Consider the following 7563-nt stretch of genomic DNA (forward strand, 5'->3'; position numbering starts at 1 on the left):
TAGCAAAAACCATCAACAAACAAGCAGGGGGAAAAAAAAACCAACAACAACAAAAAACCTCATCTTGGCTGCCGCCCAGTTTATAATTCTTGATTTCACATTCCAAGAAGCCTTCAGTTTATAGAAATGGAAAGAACTGCCAGTTCCCTGCAAGCAACTTGGCAAATGTAGCCCGTCGGGTTCCCCCTTAAATGATGTTTCCTTCAATTTGCTTACAAATATTTCTCTAACAGTATGTCACTTCCTTTTCAGAGTTGGGATTCCCTGTTAAGTCATCCAGGATGCCTTTCTATTGCTCTTTCCATTATGATGTATAGGCTCTTCTATGTACATATTTTTGAAGGTTTTTCTTCATTTGTGGTTCTTACTCAGGAGAGGACTTTCTTTTTTTTTTGGCTTTTTTGTTTATTTGCTGACATAATGTCTGCCATTTTTATTCATTTTCTCAAGATTGACTGATTATTAAAAAAATATGCCACACTTTATAGAAATCAACACTCTCTTCCGTATTTCTGTGCATCTGGGACTATAGAAATGTCACTGTCCTTGCCCTACATCTTCAAATTAACATTCTTGGATCACAACAATAAGTCTTCCCAAAGGGGAACTTCTGGAAAAGACACGTTATTTCTTGGCTAATATATCCCCTTTTTTGTAGCATGTACCAGCCATATAAATAAGAAGTATATATTAGGGGATAAGGAGGGCATCCATGAGCAAGTCCACAGCTGTTGACAGTCATAAGACTATAGACAAGCATAAAGGAATATGTAAATATACTGGAAAAAAATCATGTGACAACTAGGAACCAACTCTTCATTTCATTCATGGTGGAAACTCCACTGGCCAACGCATGGACACTGATGAGGTAGACCAGTGAGTTACAGAGCCACAAAGAAACGATGTCACCTAGGAGGTGAGGAATAAGATCTGCAAAAAATCCTAGGATGCCCTCTTCCTAGTAGACAATTACTATGGAGTCACAAAATCTATAATACTTGGATTCTCTCCCAATGAATTGTACCATAGAACTCAGAGTGATCATGTGAAAGGGATGTGTGATGAGAGCAATAGCACAATGCACTCTTTCAAGCGGTCTCCTTGATAACTCTGTCAAAGGAAGATGAAACTTCTTTCTCTGTGTTTCCAGATCCTGACTCCTCAACCCTGTTACACTTCTGGTAATTCTGTAAAACTTTACCATGGACCACAGTTCCAAGGATTCCTGAACAGTCTTGGAGTTAAGCCTGTGAACAACCTATGCTGCCCATAGATGTTCACAATGTGCTGAGCATAACAAAACAGACCAGGAAGCTGACACGCTTGCTGCCCCAAAATATTTGTCCTATTACTGGAGTTAGAGGCTCATATCCCACCTGCTTGAGCACCTTCACACACATAAGCAGCTGGAACAGAAATCGGAACAGAGTAGCACGTGACTGGCCAAGTCCAACAATATGGCACTCGCTGACAGACAGAGCTACCAAGCAACAGAGCCAGCCTGATATCACATGCCAAGGCCACCAGCTTCACTGGCCCAATCTCATACACACCCACGTACTCACCATCGTACGTCTCGCTGCCCAACTTCTGCCTTTTAAAACACATTGAGAAAATAAGCATTTTCAAGTTTCCCCTAGATCACTGCTTTTCAAAGTTTAATGTGCACATGAATTACCTGGATATCTTGTTAAAAAGCAGATTCTGTCTCAGTAAATCTGGAAATTGGACCTGAGATTCAGATTTGTACCTGGATGCTGCAGGTCCTTTTGAGTAGCAAGATCCTAGTCACTAACTTGAGTAAGACATGGAGAGAGGTGAAAATAAAGTAGCTGTCAGTCAGAGGAAAGAATAAATTGAAAGAGAGATTACTTGGCCCTCTGAAAAGATTCTACAGTCTGTCCCATACCTATAACCCCCCATATTATTTCAGGGAGGAAGCCAATTCTGACTCCATGTTGGAAAATGTTTGATTTGTTTTTCATTGCTTTTGTTATTACGAAAGTCGCTCGGTCATGTCCGACTCTTTGTGACCCCTTTGGAATTTTCCATGCCAGAATACTGGAGTGGGTAGCCCTTCCCTTCTCCAGAGGATCTTCCCAACCCAGGGATTGAACCCAGGTCTCTCACATTGCAGGCAGATTCTTTACCAGCTGAGCCACAAGGAAAGCCCAAGAATATTGCAGTGGGTAACCTATCCCTTCTCTAGCGGATCTTCCCAACCCAGGAATCGAACTGGGGTCTTCTGCATTGCAGGGGGATTCTTTACCAACTGAGCTATCAGGGAAGCCCTGGAAAAAATATTCTCCAGGCCAGAATACTGGAGTGGGTAGCCTTTCCCTTCTTCAGGGGATCTTCCCAACCCAGGGACCAAACCCAGATCTCCCACATTGCAGGGGATTCTTTACCTGCTGAGTCACTAGGGACGTGATTATAATCATACTTAATAGCTTGCCTCAGAGTACCCTGCCCCTCTGCTTGACTGTAAGCTAAACTGCCTTTGTTCAGCTCAGATAAATAATTTGTCCCTGCTGCTGCTAAGTCGCATCAGTTACGTCCAACTCTGTGTGACCCCATAGACGGCAGGCCACCAGGCTACCCATCCCTGGGATTCTCCAGGCAAGAACACTGGAGTGGGTTGCCATTTCCTCCTCCAATGCATGAAAAGTGAAAAGTGAAAGTGAAGTCGCTCAGTCATGTCCGACTGTTAGCGACTCCCTGGACTGCAGCCTACCAGACTCCTAGGTCCATGGGATTTTCCAGGCAAGAGTACTGGAGTGGGTTGTCAGTGCCTTCTGGCACTTATAATTTGTCCCTACCCACCTGCAAATAGAAGAGGTTAACACACCCTTTCCAAAGGCTGACCATTCCTTTGGAGATGTTTTGCAAGACTGAAGACCCTTGCACTTTACTTCCCCGCTGCCTCTCCCCTTCTATTCTACCTTTTGACTTTAGTTCCTCATTGATTTTCCTCTAACTCTACAAAAGAAGCTGGCATCCAGACTCCTACAAGATGGTTATTTTGAGGCGCTAGCCTGCCATCTTCTTGGTCTGCCAGCTCCCCAGTTGGTCTCTTCCTTGCCTCATCTCTCGGATTCATTGGCCTGTCCTGTGGCAAGCAGAGTGAGCTCGCACTCGGTAACAACACCAGCTTTAAAACACATTCACATTCCCTCTGAAGTAAGGTAAATTAATTGACAGAAAAGTCAGCAGTGCAGAATTAAACCTATCCTCCAGTATGTACAAAAGCTGATGTTACAGTCCCAAATTTTCTCTGGAATTGGTTAAAAAAAAAAAGAAAAAGAAAAAAACCTCAATATGTAAGTAAAAGGAAGTTCTCTATGAAGACCAGACCACTTAATAAATGGTCAATTTTAACTGATATGTACTTTTTAAAAGTGAAATATTTTATGATTAAGCATCATTGCCTCACAGGGAGTGGCTGTAGACATAAATTTCCCCCAGGTAAAAGCAACTCCTGGTAAATAGTTTATTTACTAGGGAAAGGGCCAAAAGGAAAGACAGTTTCCTTTGTTAAATAATGGAGCTCTGACTAAGCCAGATGGATTGGTTACAAAACAAAGGGCTTTTGTAAAGGACTCCTCCCAAATATTTACATTAACTTAAGAAAAAAAACAGAAGTTCTACTGTGTATATCTCCTTATAAATTCATGGTAATATTTAGGCACTCCTATCATTTTTATTCTTTATCATTTCATTATAATCTAAATAAAAATTATTTGTTAAAATAAAATATTCTCATATGCTGTTTAAATATACTATATATAGTATAACACGGAGAAGGCGATGGCACCCCACTCCAGTACTCTTGCCTGGAAAATCCCATGGATGGAGGGGCCTGGTGGGCTGCAGTCCATGGGGTTGCTAGGAGTCGGACAGGACTGAGCGACTTCACTTTCACTTTTCACTTTCATGCATTGGAGAAGGAAATGGCAACCCACTCCAGTGTTCTTGCCTGGAGAATCCCAGGGACGGGGAAGCCTGGTGGGCTACCGTCTATGGGGTCGCACAGAGTCGGACACGACTGAAGTGACTTAGCAGTAGCAGCATATAGTATAAGCGTTCTTTGGAAGGAATGATGCTAAAGCTGAAACTCCACCTCATGCGAAGAGTTGACTCATTGGAAAAGACGCTGATGCTGGGAGGGATTGGGGGCAGGAGGAGAAGGGGACGACAGAGGATGAGATGGCTGGATGGTATCACTGACTCGATGGACGTGAGCCTGAGTGAACTCCAGGAGTTGGTGATGGAAAGGGAGGCCTGGCATGCTGCAATTCATGGGGTTGCAAAGAGTCGGACACAACTGAGCGACTGAACTGAACTGATATTAGTATAAGTATATATGTAGTATAAGTATACTAGTATACTATGAAATGCCAAATATCTCAGGTATATATGACATTATATTAAATCATACTATAATACATTTTGTTGGCTTCTTAGGTTTTCTGAGAACTGGTCACACATTGAATAAGATTTTATGGAGTTTCCATCTTCCTAAAGAGTGATCAGAATTTTGTTTCACTTGAATAGGAGGAAATGTAGTCATTGTCCACATATCTAAATATTCTACTTCTCTCAACTATATGTAATATGGTAATCTGGCTCACACCTTGACCCAAATTTTTCTGAAAAATGGCTATGCTTAAGCCTGCTATTAAACAATCCCAATCTTGGATTAGCTAGGATTGCAATTATCATTAATTTTATATTGATATAAATCTACCTAGATGAAAAAAAATGAGCCAAGTATTTTTTACATTTCTTCTCACACTTTCTAACTATATTACTCCTTAATTATGTCAGTGTTTGGACTAAGACTTTTCCTCTCTTTAATGAAAGCTAGAAGGATGATTTTAGTAGGGCTATTATAATCCAATTATTAGTCAAGGTAGGTAGATCCCTCAATTTCACCGCAGTTAGTTTGATTTCTTATATGGCATCATGATGAAATGATGAGCTGCACCTGGCATTTTAAATGGATTTGAAGCATTAAAAAAAAGAGAATTCAATGTGATTTGTGTTTGCTTACATTTAGTATTGTTAGGTAGTTAGAATAGGGAAAAGGAGTCCAAAACGGTGGTGGCTAAACGACAAAGAAAGGTAAAAGCCTGGGAAAACGGAACAAAAGAAAATCTGAGGACTAGAGTGAGACCCTCAGGTGACACAAACACACGCCCTTCCTGGCTAGCCCAATTTGCACAGGGCAGGCTCAGCAGGGAGGAAACAAAACGTGTAAAAAGAAGAAGCCAAGACAGATTGAGGCCTCTCCTTTGGGGTCGGCTGGCCCTCACACCTCGTGGTTATACTATCCAAGGCTATGGTTTACCAGTAGTCATGTATGGATGTAAGAGTTGGACTATAAAGAAAGCTGAGTGCTGAAGAATTGATGCTTTTGAACTGTGGTGTTAGAGAAGACTCTTGAGAGTCCCTTGGACTGCAAGGAGATCCAACCAGTCCATTCTAAAGGAGATCAGTCCTGAATATTCATTGGAAGGACTGAATGCTGAAGTTGAAACTCCAATAGTTTGGCCACCTGACAGGAAGAACTAACTGACTCATTTGAAAAGACCCTGATGCCGGGAAAGATTGAAGGCAGGAGGAGAAGGGGATGACAGAGGATGAGATAGTTGGATGGCATCACCAACTCAATGGACATGAGTTTGAGTGAACTCCAGGAGTTGGTGATGGACAGGGAGGCCTGGCGTGCTGCAGTCCACGGGGTCGCAAAGAGTGGGACATGACTGAGCAACTGAACTGAACTGAACTTGTTTGCTGAATAAAACTCTGAGCCATAACCGAGCTGTAACACTGGTCCACTGTTTCAAATCTTTGTTGCAGCAAGATAGAACCAAGGAAATTACACACTCTCCAGACAGTGTTTTCTCAATATTTAAATTTACCTATATGCTGACAAATCAGATTGTATTATGATTTTGCTTTTAATGTAATTTATGGGGAAAAATTCAAGGAAAAATTGACTGATAAAAGAAAAACAAATCTTTAAATTTTGAATACCTACTCTTAGAAACAAAATTTTGCTGCTTTTTCAAAGAAAAATCATGTATCATCATATTGCGTTCTAAGGCTGGAGGAATAATAATGACAATGACAATAAGATGGTCTAATTTTTTGAAGGTAAGGTAGACTCTTAGCTGCCTTGAAAATCATATTCTGCTTTAAGGCAAGAGAATGTGCCTTGTGACCTGCTGGGACCCTCAATCTGAGGCCCTCTGTCAAGCATCATATTGTGAAATGAAAATATCTCCGGCCATATTAATAAATAAGAAATGTCACAGCCATCAGTAATTTCTGGCTTCCAAATGTGAGTGAGGGCTCCCAAAACTTCGATCCAGGGATGCTGTAACCCCCCATGGTGACTGCTGAGGAGCTGAGGGAATGCAAGAAGCAAGGTGAACAAGGATTGGCCCCAGATAGCTGAGGTATATATGAAAGGAATGAATTCAATGAGCCCAGAGCCGTTCATCTACCCATATACATAAGCTAAGTTCCTTAACTTGACACCTGATCTTTTTGATGTTCAGACCGCCTGCTCCCTCTGCTGCAAACTTGTATATAACCTGACTTCGCCTCCTGCCTCCTTGGAGCAGTTTTCTCAGAGCTACTGAAATGCTGTCTCCTGGGCTTGGAGTCCTAAACATTCCCACCAAATAGTATAACTCTACTTCCAGGTTGTGACTATATTTTTCAGTCAACAATATTTAAGAATCTTGACATAGAAAATCTTCATTTAAGATGAAGAGATTTTGTTATTGTTGTTACAAATGGTTTAATAGATTTTAAAAATAATACATAAAGCTTTCTGAGAATGAAATAAAAGAAGCAAAGGGTATATAGAATTGATGCTTTTGAACTATGGTGTTAGAGGAGACTCTTAAGAGTCCCCTGGACTGCAAGGAGATCCAACCAGACCATCCTAAAGGAAATCAGTCTTGAATATTCATTGGAAGGACTGACACTGAAGCTGAAACTCCAATGCTTTGGCCACCTGATGTGAAGAACTGACTTATTGAAAATGACCCTGATGCTGGGAAAGATTGAAGGCGGGACAAGAAGGGAACGACAGAGGATGAGATGGTTGGATGGCATCATGGACTCAATGGACATGAGTCTGAGCAAGCTCCAGGAGTTGGTGATGGACAGGGAAGCCGGGCGTGCTGCAGTTCATGGGGTCGCAAGGAGTCAAACACGACTGAGTGACTGAACTGAATTGAATTGAGAGGGTATATCTCAGAAATTCGATTAAGACTTGAAAAACTGAAAGCCAAAATCCAGTCTCTAGTGACCCACACACAGTTGATGTAGATTTGGCCTCCTCACAGCTTGCTGCGTTCACACCCTTGCCTTGGCCTCATCTTGGGATTTATTTGCCAGTCCCTTGACTTTGGGTGACTTGCCATGGCCAACAGAACAGAAGTGTCAGCATGTCATCTCCAAGTGTAGACTTCTCGAAGTCTGGCATATTTTATCTTACTCTTGTGCCTCTGTTACTTCTCAGAGCCTGAGAAGAAGCTGCCCTGA

At 41.8% G+C, this 7563-nt stretch overlaps 1 pseudogene; it reads right to left on the reverse strand.

Annotated features, from left to right (window-relative positions):
• Window positions 1-423: 423 nt before the first annotated feature.
• Window positions 424-1027, reverse strand: LOC147374297 (mitochondrial carrier homolog 2 pseudogene; annotated as a pseudogene).
• Window positions 1028-7563: the final 6536 nt, after the last annotated feature.

The sequence above is a fragment of the Bos grunniens genome, chromosome 4 (genome assembly GCF_055505025.1).
Source record: "Bos grunniens cultivar Pamir isolate PY7600 chromosome 4, Bosgru_T2T1.0, whole genome shotgun sequence".
NCBI classification, from domain to species: Eukaryota; Metazoa; Chordata; class Mammalia; order Artiodactyla; family Bovidae; genus Bos; species Bos grunniens.